A 17,086-nucleotide genomic window follows, 5' to 3' on the forward strand; every position below is an offset into this window, starting at 1 on the left:
GCTCTGATGACCAGGGTCAAGGTCATCACCCCAGGCCAAGGGCAGGGCATAAACCTCTGCAACTTGGACTCAATCGTAGAGAAGACTTCAGCTGGAGAAGAAACCATTGCTGCTTTCTTTCTGGACTCCAGCCGTGTGTGACACACACCAGGGGCACCCATGTAACTGTGTATATACTTACGTCCCAAACTCAGCCCCAACCAGAGGCAGCCCAAGTTCAGGGTGTCCTTTGCTCATAAGCTGCACTGCCCAGGTCAGTAGCCATATGTGGCTATGTGTAAAGATTTAAATTAATTTGCTTTAAATGAAATTAAACATTTAATTTATCGGTCACAGTACCCACATGTTGTGTGCTCAGCGACCACACGTGGCTGCTGTAGTGAACAGTGTAGAAGTGCAAGAACATTGGCATCATTGCAGAAGGTTCTATCAGACGGCGCTGCTCGGTGGCTCAGTGCAGCTCCAGAAGACACCCCTAGAAAGTGCAGACTTCTGGTCATTTGCAAAAGTGTCCTCTCATTTCTGCAATAACAACTTCACTATATAGGGAAACAGAAACCTATAAAAATGTCATCTAGTGTCTGGAGTATTTGTGGGATGTGCCTATGAGAAAGCAGCTCCCTGGGTGGGTGAGGTCTGGGGGTCCCCCTGCAAGCCTCAGGCCCTGAAGCTGAAAGAAGCTTCTGCTCACTGGCTGACTGCTGTTAAAATACAGTTGATAAAGAGATGGTGCTTCTTGTTTCTTTAAACAAAAACTATTTTAAGGAATTCTTGTTTCAAAATGGCTTGGTGCTATTCACAGGAAGGAAAGAAAAAGGGCAGCCTTATGCAGTGAGGCTCTCTGGGAACCATAGCCAGGACAGCTCTGTGGGGGCCGAAACAAACTCAGGAGTCCCAGAACCTACACAGTGGGGCTCCACATCCTCTATGCTCCAGCCCAGGCTCTTGGCACCCAGAGGCCTGCTGTGGCTCGGCCGCATGGCAGGACAACCTGTCTCTATGGGGTGGATTTGCCTGGAATGTGGATGGGATGGGCTTGTGCTGAGTTATAATAAACCTTCTCTCACTTCGCATCCAGCTCTGCTTGCCCAGCCTTCTCTAGAGAGCCTTTTGGAATCTTCTTTTCGATTGCAGCCCTGGCTCCTGCCACATGGAACAGTTTGAACAATCTATTCCAGCCTTAGATAGGCTGTGTTCCTCCCCCAGAAGGTGTAGAAGCTGCTGGCAGTGCCTACCCATGCCCTCAGGCCATGCCACATCAGGGAGCCAACTCACCTTGGCTGCCAGCACCTGTGTCTCTTCTCCTGAGCTCACCTCACCCACATGCAGATGTGGCCATCCAGGGGTATCCAAATTGTGTGCAACAGTGGATGATAACACATGTGGCTACCCCCTCACCCCTTAGAGGAATAACTCAGGCATTGCCCCAGAGTCCGCAGCGCTGGAGCCTTAGTCGCCCACGGTGGTCACGTGGTCAATCCCGGTCTTTATACCATTACTTCCCGGGATCACCTCCCAAATTAAGTGTTTATCTTCAACATTCTTGTTGTAGGGCTGCTTCTGGGAAAACCCCACTGACCACTAAAGCTCCAATTAACCTTAGGTTGGGTTCTGGGAGAAGCTAAGACTGAAGTGCACAAGAAAGTTCTAGAATCAAGTGAGAAATGTGTATTGAAATGGGAGGAGATGGCCTGTCTTTTGAAATCCACAGAGAAGAGGATCTGAGGAATTTCTCAGTGAAGGAGACCAGCTGCTTCTCTGTGGAGTTTGGAGCTGCTTATCCGGGGATCCTGAAGACTCAAGAGGATCCCCAAGTTTCAAATATGCTCTTCTAGACACTCAGACTGGTAACCATGTAGCGGAATCTGCCTATACTTCTTCCAAATAATAGTCTGGAGGGTTGAAAGGAACAAGAAAGGCGCACAAAATTCTCCCCTGTGAGGTCAGTTTCAAGCCCTCACCTAAGAGGGGCCTGGACTCCTAGCAGAGGCTCAGCCCACAGTGGTGCCAAGCCCAGGGGGATGCTGAGCTGACAGGGGTGCCCAGCCGACAGGGGTGCCCGGCCCAGGGGAGTGCCTAGCCCTTGGGACCCAGGTCCAGTCATTGCTCCTCTGCACTGTGTCAAGCAAGGGAGGCCCCTCAGGAGGCCTGGTGAGCACCCAGAACTCACTGGAAACCAGAAGGCTTGGGTGCCAAACACAAGACATTGTGGTCTCAGGTGAGGATGGGGGAAAGGGGGTCACAGGGAGGGAAGAGGCAGGCGCATCAAGTCCATCGCTAGTCCCTGTGCAGGAGGAGACAGCAGGCTGCCATCACCCCATCTCTTCGCCACAGAGACATGGTCCTCTTTCTGCCTTCTTCCTCTTTTTGATGAGGCTGACACCCTCCCTGGGCTCAGTCAGAGCCCCCCCTCAACATCCCTTCATCCCTACAGCATACCAGGAAGGCAACTCACAAAGAGGCCACAGCGCCTGGGTACATCCACACCCTAGCCCAGTGCCCTCCTGAAACCAGGGAGCACAGCCGTCTTCTGGTGGAAAAGTGAGATCTTAAAAACGTCTTCATTGGCTGCATTTCCATGTCTCTGGAAAAGCATTCACAACCAACCCATGCTTGAGAGGAAGCTTTCATCCATAAATGCTAATAACAGCCTGAAGGCTGAATCCCAGGACCAAGGGTTTCCTCTCCTTGCAGAACCAAATTGTTATGTCTAATTCTCGGTTGACTTTTCCAGGCGGCTCTGTGGTTCCTTCAGTGTGGTGGCACTGGTGGCCCGTGGGAGGCAGCTGGCTGACAGCACGGACTGTCTTTGAGCTGGAAGAGTCAGGTGAGTTGCTTGGTGTCTGGGAAAGGGGCTAGGTCTGATCAGAGAAGCAAGTCCTACCTGTGTTTACCTGCCTGGCCCCAGACCCTGCTCCCTCCTTTCCAGGGTCCACTGAGCACAGAGGAAATGGAGCCAGGTAGCTCGTTGCCTGGCTTATTGTGTTGTTTTGGCTTTTAACTTTTAATTTTAAATTAGTTTAATTTTAGATTTAGAGAAATGCTGCAAAAAATAGTACAGAGAGTTCTCTTATATTCTTCAGCCTGCTTCCCCTAGCATCTGACATAACCACAGCATGATTACAAGAAAATTATCACCAGTGAATTGAAGTTAATGTTAGTTAACTAAATAGCAGTCCTTACTTAAATTTTACCAATTTTTCTGAAAATGTCCTTTTTCTGTTGCAGAATTTTATTCGTGATCCCATACTACATTCGTTGTTATTTTTTCTTTGTCTCCTGTGGTCTGTGACAGTTCCTCAGTCTTTTCTTGTCTCTAATGACTTTGACACTTTTGAAAAGTACTGGTCAGTAATTTTGTAGAATATCCCTCAGTTTGGGTTTGTTCAATGTTTTCTCATGATTGGAGTGAGAGTATGCATTTTTGGCAAGAATACCATTAAAATGGTGTATGTCCTTATATCAAAGAGCTCACTATGTTAATATGTCTTGTTACTAATGATGTTAACCTGATCATGTGGCTAACTTGGTATCTACCAGGTTTCTCCACTATAAATGGACTAATATAATATATACTGTTTGGTGCCTTTTTTCTCAATAATAGTTTTTAGATTCATTCATCCATAATGTTGCGTGTATTGTTTGTTCTTTTTTATTGCTGTAAAGTGTTCCATTGTGTGACTATACCAGCACCTCTCTCACCTCCAGGACAGGTGAGGAACATCAGCTATCTTTCTCTCCATTGCCTACAGCAGTATTTGCATTGGTACCACTGAGTACAATTATATGGTGCACAACCAGTGCAGCTACACTGGCAAGCTGAAATCCAAGGACTGCCTGAATCACAATGCAAGTTCTCAGATTTCTTTACCCCCAGAGAATTGATTCTATTGCACGCCGTCATTTGGGAAACTCAGGGTGAAGTACACACTCTAGCATGGCAGCATGGTTAAGTGGTTAATGAACATGAGCCCCGAAGTCTGGCTCTGGGTTCAAATCCTGTTGCCACTCATGAGCTAGGTGACCTTGAGCAAGTTACTTCCTCTCTGTGACTGTTCCATCAGTAAAATAGTTTTAGTGATGATAGTACCTGTGCCATAGGCTACTCCAAGGATTAAATTTAATTTAATTTAAAAAAAGCCTTGGCCATGTGCAGTGGTTCATGCCTGTAGTCCCAGCACTTTGGGAGGCCAAGGCAGGCGGATCACCCAAGGTCAGGAGTTTGAGACCAGCCTGGCCAACATGGTGAAACCCCATCTCTACTAAAAATACAAAAATAGCTGGACGTGGTAGCAGGCACCTGTAATCCTAGCTACTCAGGAGGCTGAGGCAGGAGAATCGCTTGAACCTGGGAGGTGGAGTTTGCAGTGAGCTGAGATTGCGCCATTGCACTCCAGCCTGGGCGACAGAGCAAGACTCCATCTCAAAAAAAAAAAAAAAAGAAAAAAAAAGAAAGAAAGCATTTAGCATGGTGTCTGGCATAGAATAAACACTCAACATGTTAATAGTGTTATTGTTAATAAACACCATTGTTGGCCAGGCATGGTGGTTCATGGCTATAATCCCAGCACTTCGGGAGGCCAAGGCAGGCAGATCACCTGAGGTCAGCAGTTCGAGACCAACCTGACCAACATGGAGAAACCCCATCTCTACTAAAAATACAAAATTAGCCAGGCGTGGTGGCACATGCCTATAATCCCAGCTACTCGGGAGTCTGAGGCAGGAGAATCACTTGAACCTGGGAGGCGGAGGTTGCAGTGAGCTGAGATTGAGCCATTGTACTCCAGCCTGGGCAACAAGAGTGAAACTCCATCTCAAAAATAAATAAATAAATAAATAAATAAATAAATAAATAAATAAATAAACAAACATAATGATTTTTATGGATTACTTATTTCTTGCTACTAATATTATAATACTACTCATTAGCTTTGCAGCCTCCATCTCTGAGGGCATGGTTTGAATGAGCACGTATCCTTAAGAGCTGCCAGCAAACGGAAGAAGAGTTCCTGCACCTCTTGGTGCCTGAATGGTCCAGGGTCACCAACAAATAATAATACTCACAGCATGGGGTGTTCGTCAGGATTCTACAGAGACATAGAACCATTTGTGTGTGTGTGTGTGTGTGTGTGTGTGTGTGTGCATGTGTGGAGAGAGGAGGAGAGAGAGAGAGAGGGGCTTATTTTAAGGAATTGGCTCATGTGACTGTGGAGGCTGGCAGAACTCCCTCTTCCTGCAGGGAGTCAGTCTTTTTTCTTTGAAGGCCTTCAGCGGATTAGATGAGGCCCACCCACATTACGGAGGGCAATCTGCTTTCATCAAAGTCCACTGATATAACTGTTACTCTTACCTAAAAGAAATTACCTTCACAAAATCTAGACTAGTGTTTGACCAAATATTTGGATGCCGTGGCCTAGCCAAGCTGACATATAACATTAACCATCACAGAGGGCTACAGTTTGTGGTCCCCCTTCACATACAGAGGTTGACAACTCGAAAGCCCTACAGCAGTCAGTGCAGATAAAAATGGGGGGGCGGGCTCACCAGGCAGACTTGCCTTGGTGTGTAGGGGGACTTGGGCTGCCTGGCAGTCCCTGCATCGAGTTATGCAAGGGTCCCTCATATGCAAGACATATCAGGACTGCCAGACAGTATTATTTCAAATAATGCCAAAATCTGAATTTCTAGGTGAAAGTTTCTATTTCCTTAATACTGGCAACTAGTTAAATGTTTTTAAATGTGTGCAGGACAAATGCACAATCCCAAGGGAAAGACGTGCCCTTGGGCAGTCCATTTGCGATCATGACCTACGCGATCTTACTAAATCTGTCAGCTTCCTTGTTTAAGGTATTCACAGAGCTTCTAGTCATAAAAATTGTAGTTTTGTAGGGGCGTTAGTGAGTTCTTTGAAAGCAGGATTTCTCTGCAGATCCGGAGCAGTGCTTCCCACTCTTTAGCATGGATCAGAATCCCGGGAGGGCTGTGAAACAGCCACCACACCTCACCCTCATTTCTGATTCAGTGGGTAGGGGTGGGCACAGAAAATCTGCTTTTCTAACAAGCTCCCAGGAGGTACTGATGTTGCTGGTCCAGGGACCAGGCTTTAAGAACTGCTGGTCTAGAGGGGAAAAAAGAACATGGGTGGACAGCAAGGAGAAGACATGGTGACAAGACAGGGCAGATCCTGCAGAAGGAGGAGCCGGGGGTATTGCTTTGGATTCACCACTATCCTCAGTCCTGTCTGCCTCCTTTTCTGACATCCTGATCTTCATATCTCCACCAGGATAGTGAGCTCTGTGGTAGAGGCATCTTCTATAAGACGCTTTACCCATGAAGGACACTCTGAGGCCCGAGGGGCCTGAGAATGAGTCTTCTTATTTCATCTTCGTGAAAGATGATGTGGATAATGGTGATGGTTACACAACCATGTGAGTGTGCTTAATGCCACTGAATTCCACACTTAAAAATGGTTAAAGTGGGGCCAGGCACAGTGGCTCACACCTGTAATCCCACTTCAGGAAGCTGAGGCAGGTGGATTGCTTGAGCCCAGGAGTTTGAGACCAGCCTGGGCAACATAATGAGACTTCATCTCTACAAAAAAAATACAAGAGTTAGCTGGGTGTGGTGGTGCATACCTGTGGTCCTGACTACTCAGGAGGCTGAGGCGGGTGGAGGCTGCAGTGAGCCGTGATGGTGCCACTGCACTCCAGCCTGGGTGACAGAGAGAGACCCTGGCTCAAAACAAAACAAAAAGGTTAAAATGGTGAATTTTATGTTATGTGTATTTTACTACAATAAAATATATGTTCTATGCTTAGAGATATGTATATTTGTAAAGCCCTGGAGTAGACCCAAATCAGCAGCATAGATGCCGAGGGACCGACAGGATTTGCGCTGGGAATGTGCCAGAAGGAAGAAACCCTTGAGCTCACCTAGCCATTCTGCAGATGAGCTTACTGAGGTCCAGGGCGGTCACCTTTGCTGTCAGGACTGGAACCTCAGGTGCGTCCTCACTGAGCATCTGAGGACATTGCCAGGTACCTGTTCATAAGAACCCTCCAGAAAGGGCTGAATAGTGCTCCCTTCCCAAACACAAGGGATATGTTCATGTTCTAAAGCCCAGAACCTGTGAGTGTGACCCTATTTGCAAAACAAGGACTCTGCAGATATAATTCAGTGAAGGGTGCCAGGATGAGATAATCTTGGATTATCCAGGTGGGCCCTAAATCTAGCAATAAATGTCCTCATTAGAGATACGCAGAGGAGAGACTCATAAGTGAGAGGAGAGAGGGCTTGGGAAGATGGAGGCAGAGAACAGACTGATGCAGCCACAAGCCAAGGAGCACCCGGGGCCACTAGAAGCCGGAAGAGAAAAGGGGAGATCCTCCCCGGAGCTTGTGGAGGGGCACAGCCTACCTGACACCTTGACATTGGACTTCTGGCCCCCAGAGCCATGAGAGGATGAATTTCTGTGTTGTTGGCCACACGGTTTGTGGTGGTTTGTCACAGCAGTACTGGAAAACAAATGACCTCCATAAATGGCTGAAAACTGAAGGGAGGAGAAGGAGAAGGTGCTGGTGGAGATGGCAAGTACTGTGGAAATAGACTCATCCTGTCTGGGCTTCTCAAACCAAAGCTGGCCTCTCCAACAATGGCAAGATAGTCACTGTATTCCCAGGGTGTCATCTTGACACTCCTCCAAACTCTTGCCCCCAAGTCACTTGACTCGACCTCCACATGGCTCGCTGGAAAGCCGGCTGGGAGCAGAACCCTTACCTCCAAGCAGCTGCCCCATATATACCACCCCAGGCCCCTAAGAGGCTGAAGCTGAAATCCCCAACCCACCCTGGGTGGGCTCTGTGACACCCATAGGAAAAAGAGTGGAAAATCCTACAGAATTCCTGTGCGATCACAGTGGGGTGAAGTCCTGCCTCCATTGGCCCACCCAACCCAAATGGAAGTCAAGTGATGGCAGTAAGGGACACCCCAGCTCCCCTGCAGGAAACAGGATTTGCTCTGCTGAAATGCGTGGCCCTGCCCTGCCCAGCTGGGGTCTAACAGAGGCTTCCCTCCAAGGCCAAGAGTCAGAAGTCCAGCACTGCTCTCTGCCGCTCTTGGCTGCGGTGCCAGCAGGTCTCCCCAGCATCCTGCCTGTCTCTGCCCTCCTCCAGGCACAAACCAGGGTCTCCACAGCTAAGCCAACGCGGGATTGGTCTTCTCCAGGCTAATCCAGCTGAACCACCCCCTCTGAATTAGAAAGGGCCCCAGGCCCCACGTCTAATTGGACACTCACAATGACCAGAAAATCAGGAAGAATGAACCCCAAACTGCTCACAAATGCCCCATTCTCCGCTCCCCAAGGAGGCCCTGTCCACAAACAAATGGGCAAGCAACAGGCCCTTTCCCCAACCTCCTGGTGGGATGATGCCCTGGCGACGCCACACATTCTTTCTTGCCCAGACGCGGTTACCTCATGTGCCCAGCATTTCCTATGAAGAGCAAAAAGCCATCCCAAGCCCATCTCAGGAAACATGATCTCTGGCCAGAGAGGCAACAGTCTGAGAGGACCAGGCTCCTGCCACATTATCCCCAGAAGGCAAGGGAAACCCTGGGCTCTAAATCCACAGCCCCCACCTGAAAACAAAAATCAAAACCCCACTGATTTTGAAAAGAATTTCCTATCCCGAGTTTCTGTCTTTCTTTGATTCTTTACACTTTAACCAAATATCTTTTGCATTTATTATTTGACTGGGAGACACATGCCTCCCAGGGAAGCACCCACCAATATCCAGCCCCCTGGCCTGTGCCCCAGCCAGTGCCATCCACACCCTTAGCCAGCCAGCAAGGGGGCAAACAGATCCCCCAGGCGTGGACTTGAAGCTGCAGCCTGCGGTGTGAGATGTGGTTCTTGGATCAGAGAAAGCCACGGACGTACCCAAGGCAGGCATCTCGTCTCCTCCTCCTGCCACTTGTCTCAGCCTGTCAGTGGCTCATCATGAAGGGGGTCAGGAGGGGGCCCTGAAGCCACGCTGTCTCCCACCTGGATGGTCCCATGAGCAGCTGGAGTCCCTAAATCCAGCATCCTAGTGGTCTCCAGGCTCTGCAGCCATTTGTCTTTGGTCCAAGTTAGAAATGAGTTTGAGATACTACAGCACAGGTAGCAGAACTCTTATTTTTTTATCTTTATTTTTTGTTTTGAGACAGGGTCTCACTCTGCAGTGGTGCAATCATAGCTCACTGTAGCCTGGAACTCCTGGACTCAAGTGATCCTCCTGCTTCAGCCTCCCAAGTAGCTGGGACTACAGGTGTGCACCACCACACCTGGCTAATAGTGGACTTAAAAGCACTAGTATTTGCATCTCCTCTTAGCCCGTCCACCCCACTATCTCTACTCTCCTCTGGGCAATAAGCTTGGAGGGATCCCGTGTGGTGGCCCTGGGCTCCGGCCCTGGCTCAGTCATGGCAGCTGTGAGGCAGGCCTAGCTCACGGGTCCAAATGGCGGCCCATGTACCGTATGTCTGAGTATTTAAACACTATAAATCAAGCAAACAAACTGTTCAATAAAATATGTTCCATGCTCCTACTTTGACATATATGACCCATGAGGCTGGATTTGAGTTCAGGATTCTAGGGCTCTGCACGGTTCTACTCCAGAGTGTGGCAGTCTAAGAAGAGTTCACCCTGGCCATGGCCTGGCTTCTTGCCTGTCCCACAACAATTCTGTCTGGCATTGCAGGGGGTCTTGTGTGCATGCACACAGATACTCAGCCCGAAATCCAAGTCCCATCCACATGTCCACGAAGAGCTACCACTTGATAGCTCCTGCACCTACCTGCTCTAGTCTCAGGTCACTTTTGGGGGGACACACCTAGAAACAAGACCAACATGGGTCCTGGGAGGAGGCTCCATACCATTTGGGCAGAAAATCCAGGGTCGGGCTGGGCGTGGTGGCTCCTGACTATAATCCCAGAACTTTGTGAGGCCAAGGCGGGAGGACTACTTTAGCCCAGGAGGTCCAGACCAGCCTGGGCAACATAACGGGACATTATCTCTATAAAAAAATTTTTTTTTAGTTAGCTGGGCATGGTGACATGTGCCTGTGGTCCCAGCTACTCAGGAGGTTGAAGTGGGAGGATCACTTGAGCCCAGGAGGTCAAGGCTGAAGTGAGCTATGATCACACCACTGCACTCCAGCACAGGCAACGGAACAAGACTGTATCTTAAAAAAAAAAAAAAATTCCAGGGCCGCAGGTACATGAAATATGGCCCAGAAGGTCTCAGGCCCTGAGTAGACATGATCCCACAGCAACCAGACTCCTCAGTCTGTGGGGAGGGGCAAGGCCAGAGGAGGGCCAGAGAAGGGCCCTCTACAGTACTGGGTGCAGGGTAGGGCCCCCTACTTGTGAGGGTCTAGGGCTGTATTGGTATGACCTTGGGATGCTCTCAATGTGTGAGTCTGCTCAGGCTGCCATCACAAACATCACGGACTGGGTGGCTTAAACAGAAATGTATTCTCAACTGGAGGCTGGAAGTTCAAGATCAAGGTGTCAGCAGGGCTGGATTATCCTACACCTTTGGCTTGCCTTCTTACTGTCTTCATGGCCTTTTCTCTGTGCATATGAACTTCTGCTCTTTTCCTCTTCTTCTAAGGACACTAATCATATCAGATTAGGGCCCCACCCTTATGATCTATGACTCATTTAACCTTAATTACTTCTTTAAAGACCCTACCTCTAAATATAGCCACATTTGGAGGTGAGGGCTCCAGCATACATATTCTGGGGGAGACACAATTCCTTCCATAGCACTCAACCTCTCTAAGCCTCAGTTGCCTCATCTGTAAAAAGGAGATGATAATAAGGCTTGCTCCATGAAGATGGTGTAAAGATTAATTGGAATAAAGCAACTAAAATGCCCAGCCCAGTGTCTGAAACATAGTAAGTTAAGTAAGCACTGCTGTGTAACAAATGACTCCAAGGCTTAGTGATCCAAGACAACCCCCATTCTACTATCTCTCACAATTTTATGGATTGGGAATCTGGGCAGGGCTGGGTTGGGCAACTGTTCTGCTCCTCATGGCTCTAGGACAGTCCCTTTGTGTCTAGAAGGTAAGTCGGCTGGTTTGAAGGAGCTTCACTTACATGTCTGGTGCATTGGTGGGGACAGCTGGAAGGCTGATCTTAGCTGGGATATTGATCAGAGTACCCACACGTGGCCTCTTCAGGATGACCAGCCCAGGGTAGTCAAACTTCTTACAAAGGTCAAAGCTCCCAGAGCAGGAGTCCCAGCAGTGGAAGTGGAAGCTGCCAGACACAGACAGACACCTAAGGCCTGGCCCAGAAACTAGTATGGCAGCACTTCCACCATTTTCTACTGGCCAAGTGCCCACAGAGCCTCTCCATATTCAGCAAGAAGGGACACAGACCCCACATCCCAACAAGAAGAGTAGCAAAGAATGTGTGGCCATCTTTAACCTATCACAGCATCCAGGAAGTATTAACTATTGTCATTTTTCAAACATGGAAGGTAAAAAATAGGAGGCCACAAGAGTGGTGGGGCCCTTGCTGGTCTTTGACACCCGGAATAGAAAAGGGTGAGTTTTCGGTACTTCTAATGTTCAGAGCCTCTCCCCTCTCTCATGACTCCACTACCTTACCCATCTCATGTCCAGTTTCAGGGACCCTTGCATCACACGAGTTAAACTTCAACTTAAAGTTCCTGTTGAGTGCGGTGCCTGTCAAGAGCTGTTGGTGGGAGACACATGGGCTTTCAGAGATGCCCCGCCCTCCCTCATGAAGCTCGCATCCAGCCCAGGGAATAGGAAGATAAGCAGTGCTGTGCTGGTAGCCAGCTTTCTGGGGGATGGGAGGACCCCGACTTGTAACATTTGCTGATTTCCCTGGCATAAGTAAACCAGGACTGATTTCAAACTGCCAAAATGACTTCGATGAACCCAGAGCTGAGAAGAGATTCCCAAAACTGGCTCTTGCAAGCTGATGCGTGCTTGTTCCAAAGATGGAAACAAGGCAGGGTCTGGTGAATGCCAAGCATAAACTGCAGGAAAGAGCGGGTCCAGTTGGGGGTAGGATGACGGGGAGGAGGCATTCGGGATGAGGCTTGGAGAATGGGTAGAAATTACTGAAGGAGGACGTTCCAAGCAGGAAGAACAGCATTAAAAAAGATCTAAAGGGAGCCAGGTGCGGTGGCTCACGCCTGCAATCCCAGCACTTTGGGAGGCCAACACGGGCGGATCACGAGGTCAGGAGATTGAGACCATCCTGGCTAACATGGTAAAATCTTGTCTCTACTAAAAATACAAAAAATTAGCCGGGCATGGTGGCAGGCGCCTGTAGTCCCAGCTACTTGGGAGGCTGAGGCAGGAGAATTGCTTGAACCCGGGAGGCAGAGGTTGTAGTGAACCGAGATTGCACCACTGCACTCCAGCCTGGGCAACAGAGCAAGACTCCATCTCAAAAAAAAAAAAAAAAAAGAAAAGAAAAGAAAAGAAAAGAAAAGAAAAAAGACCCAGAGGCAGGAAAACCCAAGGTATACCAAAGAACATCGAGGGGCAGGGTTTGTAGTGGACAGCACATGAAGGATGGTTAAAGATCTGGGTAGAAAGCCAGGCGCCGTGGCTCATGCCTGTAATCCCAGCACTGTGGGAGGCCAAGGCGAGTAAATCACTTGAGGCCAGGAGTTCTAGACCAGACTGGCCAACATGGCAAAACTCAGCTCTACTAAAAATACAAAAAATCAGCTGGGCATCGTGGCGGGCACCTGTAATCTCAGCTACTCAGGAGGCTGAGGCAGGAGAATCACTTGAACCAAGAGGCAGAGGTTGCAGTGAGCTGAGATCTTGCCACTGCACTCCAGCCTGGGCAACAGAGGGGGAAAAAAAAGATCTTGCTGGAAAAGGTGAGGTGGGCTCTAATGATGAAGGGACTTGAGAGCAAAGCTGGGGGGTTAACATGGTTAAAAGAAAAACTTTAGACACATTTAACAAAGTTTAATTGAGCAAGGAGGAATTCTTGAATTGGGCAGCCCCCAAACCAGAATAGGTTCAGAGAGACTCCAGTGCTGCTACGTGGTCAGAGAGGATTTATGGACAGAAAAAAGAAAGCTGCAGCCAGAAGAAGGAAATGTGGTACAGAAACAGCTGGACCGGTTACAACTGGGAGTTTGCCTTATTTAACAGTTGGCCACTTGTGATTGGCTGAAGCTAGGTGATTGGCACAAGAGTAGGTTACAGTCTGTTTACATATCCAGCTAGGTTACAGTTCACTGTGTCTGGAGAAACCTTTAGGCCCAACTTACAAGATGCAGCTTTAGGCCAAACCTAACAAACATTTACTACGGAGGGCGTCAGAAGGCTTTTGAGCAGGGATTGACAAGATCTGGAAGGTGCATTGGAAGTGGGGTGAACTTGGAAAGTGGGACCCCCTGAAAGGAGATAAGGAGGTGGGACTGCCGATGGAGCAGAGGAGAGTGGGCCCAGCTGCATAGATTGGCTCTACCGTGGAGATGTCAAAGGTGTGGGCTGTGAGGCTGAAAGCCAGGATAGGGGATGATTTGCCCGGAGGAGCTGTTCTCCAGGGAAATCAGAAATCTTCATGGTCAAATCTTGAAAAGTTTTGGTCTCCAGACAAAGGTTTCCAGTGGCAGCCCCTGGGGAGAATCTGGAAGCTAGGGGCTTCCCCAAGGCCTTCTTTCCAGTAAGCAGCCCCCTGCAGCCACCGCACAGACCCCCTCAGGCCTCAGGTCCCTCTTGGGCCCGTCTCCACTGTGACAAGGGGAAGCCAGGACAGGGAAAGCTCAGGGTGAGTTTGAACTTGAGATGCCTGGGGCTGGCAGATCAGTGCTTTGTTCCTCTGTCCTGTAGTATTCCACCACCCCCTGGCACTGTCCTGAATGACACGTGTGTTCCTTACACACGTGCCATGCTCTACAGCCCATCTAGTGCGTCGGGAGGCAGCATCCCATTTAATCCGTGCACATCCTGTCTGAGAGTCGCTATTTATAAGCCCATTTCACAGGTGAAGGAGCCGAGGCCCAAAGAGGTGAGGGGCTTCAACAGGCAGTATGTGGCAGAACGAGGGCTCACAGGGCCTAACGCTTGCGCCTTGGAAGGTTCAGCCTATCTGGGGACACAAAACTTGCACTCACGAAATAACTGGAGGGAAATAACTGGAGGGAAATAAAGAAGAGCTCTTTCTGGGGTCTCTTCCAACTCAACAACCCTGACGACCCTGGCTCTAGAAAAGCCCCTCGGGGAACCCTGCCAGGACAACCTGTTTCATCCATAAGCGTTTATTACACAAACATGTCTCTTATCCTTGATCCAAATGAAGTCACCACCATTCATATGTAACCAGGATATAACTGGGCCATGCTGGGGCCCATCTAAACACAGTGGCCTTTGAATAAACACAGACCTCTCCCAAAGCCCTGAGAACCTTTTTTTCTCTCAAGTCTCTTGAGCAGGCAAACATAGGAGGAGAGGAAAGAGTTGGGGGTGGGGAGCCATGTGCCAAACCCAACGCTGCCCACTGCAAACTTCTTACAGAGTCCTTCTGTCCGTCTCTGTCTCCAAAGCCCACGCCACAGGGCAGGGGCTCACCCAGCCCTCCCTCTCACCCTCAAACTCTCCGCCCTGCTAGCGTCCTGTCTCACTCCCTCTTCTCCCTCCTCCCCCTCCTACAAGCCCTCTTCCAGAGGTTTCCCTTCTGAGAGCAGCTCTAGAGGCTTTATTTTGAAAATCAAGGTAGCCCATTACCCCAGTTAGCACAACGAAGGGCTGGGTTAGGAAGTGGGTGCCTCCTCCAGAGGCCAAGGGAGAGGGGAAGTGTTTGTGGAAGTCCCTTCTTTTACCAGGTGTGGTGAAAAAGATGCTGAGCGGCAGCTAAGGGTACCTGGACTTAGCTCAGTCATTAAGTGTGCGACCTTGAGTAGGTGATTTCACCCTTGGACCTAAGAATAGAAACTGGGTATAGTGGCTCCGCCCTGAGGAGAGTACAGGGAAGAGAGACGCCGTGAACTTTGAACCCACTAGGTTTGGAGATGAAGAGTGGTTCCTGCCAATGGCACAGCCTTAATCTGATCATAAGGAAACAGACAGACCTGAACTTGAGAGCATTTCCCGAAACAATGGGTCCTTTAAAATGCCAGGGCCATGAAGGACAAAGAAAAAAGACCAAGAGACAAGACAGTGGAGGGCAGGGTGTAATCCGGGATCAAATCCTTGACGTGGGGAGGGAGTTTCTATAAGGGACTGTACATCAGATAGTAGCTATGAGTCAGTGTTCTATCTCTTGAATTTGATAAATTGCACCGCAGGTGTGTAAGAAGATGTCTTCATGTTTAGGAGATAGATGCTGAAATATTTAACGATAAAGGGGCAGGAGGTCTCCAACTTTCTAAAGTGTTTCAGAAATTAATAACAGTTTGCGTATATATATGTGAATATGTGTATATATACACATATATAAGAGAGAGAGGCAAATGTTACAAGTTGGGAAATCTGGATGATTTTTGTCTCGTTTTTATAAGTTTTTTTCTAAGTGTGAAAGTATTTCAAAACAAAAAGTTAAAAAATAAAAATTGAAGAAAGCAGCGATACATAAGCGCTCTGAGTTTTATGAATTTTAATCAATTAAAGAAGCTTGTTGTTACTCCATTCAGTCATTCATTCAACAAATCTTGGCTGAGCTCCTACTCTGTGTGGGACACAGTGCTAGGTGTCAGGATGCAGAGAACAAAAGGCCCGGCCCAGCGACCAGACCGAGGTTGGGTCTGCAGTGCATTCCAGGGGCCTCCCCATAACCCCCAACCCCTCCCGCATTGAGACCCAGGCTCTCCTTGCCCTAGAGGCCAGGCTGTCCCTGCTGCCAGGGGGCCCTTCCTGAGAACTGCCCTCACCTGAAGAGACCCACTTTGACCAAGCTTATGTCCCCTCCTGGCATCCAATGTCTGGTCATTTGGGCCCCCTTGCCTGGACTGGAATAACTCCAAAGACTACCCCAGCTTCAGATCTCCCACAGGGCCAGCTCCAGCCCTCATGGTGACAACATTGCAGTTCAACTCCTCCCTCTGCCCAAGAGCACTGTCCGAAAACTTCCTGCATATAACCTCTGTCTCAGAGTTTGTGTCCGAGGAACATGGTCATTACAGAGTCCCAACAGGAAACAAATGTCACAATCAAATTAACAGAATTCCAGATGACTTATTAAAAGGACTGTTTACAAAGGTATGGGCAGGGTGTAGTAAGACCACCAAGAACGATGCAGTGACCTGGGGCTAGGAACAATTGAGCCTTTACCAAAGGAGATAGCTGCGTGGAAAAGGCAACCATTGGCGGAGTAAGGTCCTTCAGCTGAGACTCAGCCAGCCCGAGATGACCCAACAGAGACGGAGCCACAGGAATAAACAAATGCCTTTCCTCACTCTCCTCGTCCCCTTCCTGCTACTTCTGCCCGGGCCCCCCATTGGCCATACCCAGCCGGAAGTCTGAAGAAGGATGAGGGTGGCTCTGGTGGCGGACGGAAGACCTCAGTATAGAGTCCCATACAGCACCCGAGCTTGACCCCTCTGGGAGTGTCTGATGAAAGCTCTGGACTCTCCCCAGGAAATTGATCATAAATACACACACACAATTTTACACTTAATTTTAAGGAATTCATGGCTGCTCTCCCAGGAAGCCCAGGCACCCGAGATTAAACACCACAGTGCTATGAAGTGGTAGAAGCAGAGGCACAAAACACGGGTGATTGAAGAAGGGAAGAGAAAAGCAGAAAGAAAGGGAGGGGCACTGATGTCCTCATCTTACAGAGCTGGGAATCAGCAACTGCTGTCAGAAGAGGAAATGCTCATGCAGGAGTCAAAAATAGTCATGAAAGTTCAGACATTGGGAGTAGTAAGCTAAATGCTCATCTTAGGTATTGGGGAGTGAATAGCTGTTGTCTAAAGATGGTAACTGAGGGATGGAGGTATAAGTATGTGATTTGGAGTGTGGAGAAAATCCATAAACAGCAACTGGCAAAAGATGTTGTCTTGGGGGAGTAGGACTGGGAGTGAACAGGGGCAAGTACA

At 48.9% G+C, this 17,086-nt stretch overlaps 1 long non-coding RNA gene across 2 annotated transcripts in view; it reads right to left on the minus strand.

Annotated features, from left to right (window-relative positions):
• The window catches only part of LOC134757778 (uncharacterized), a 55,471-nt gene that overhangs the window by 14,041 nt on the left and 24,344 nt on the right, over window positions 1-17,086 (minus strand). For both annotated transcript variants that reach the window (XR_010132267.1, XR_010132266.1), the window contains one exon: window positions 7,417-7,514. This is a non-coding gene — a long non-coding RNA (uncharacterized lncRNA). The remainder of the gene's footprint in view (window positions 1-7,416; window positions 7,515-17,086) is intronic.

Source organism: Gorilla gorilla, chromosome 21, assembly GCF_029281585.2.
Source record: "Gorilla gorilla gorilla isolate KB3781 chromosome 21, NHGRI_mGorGor1-v2.1_pri, whole genome shotgun sequence".
NCBI lineage: Eukaryota > Metazoa > Chordata > Mammalia > Primates > Hominidae > Gorilla > Gorilla gorilla.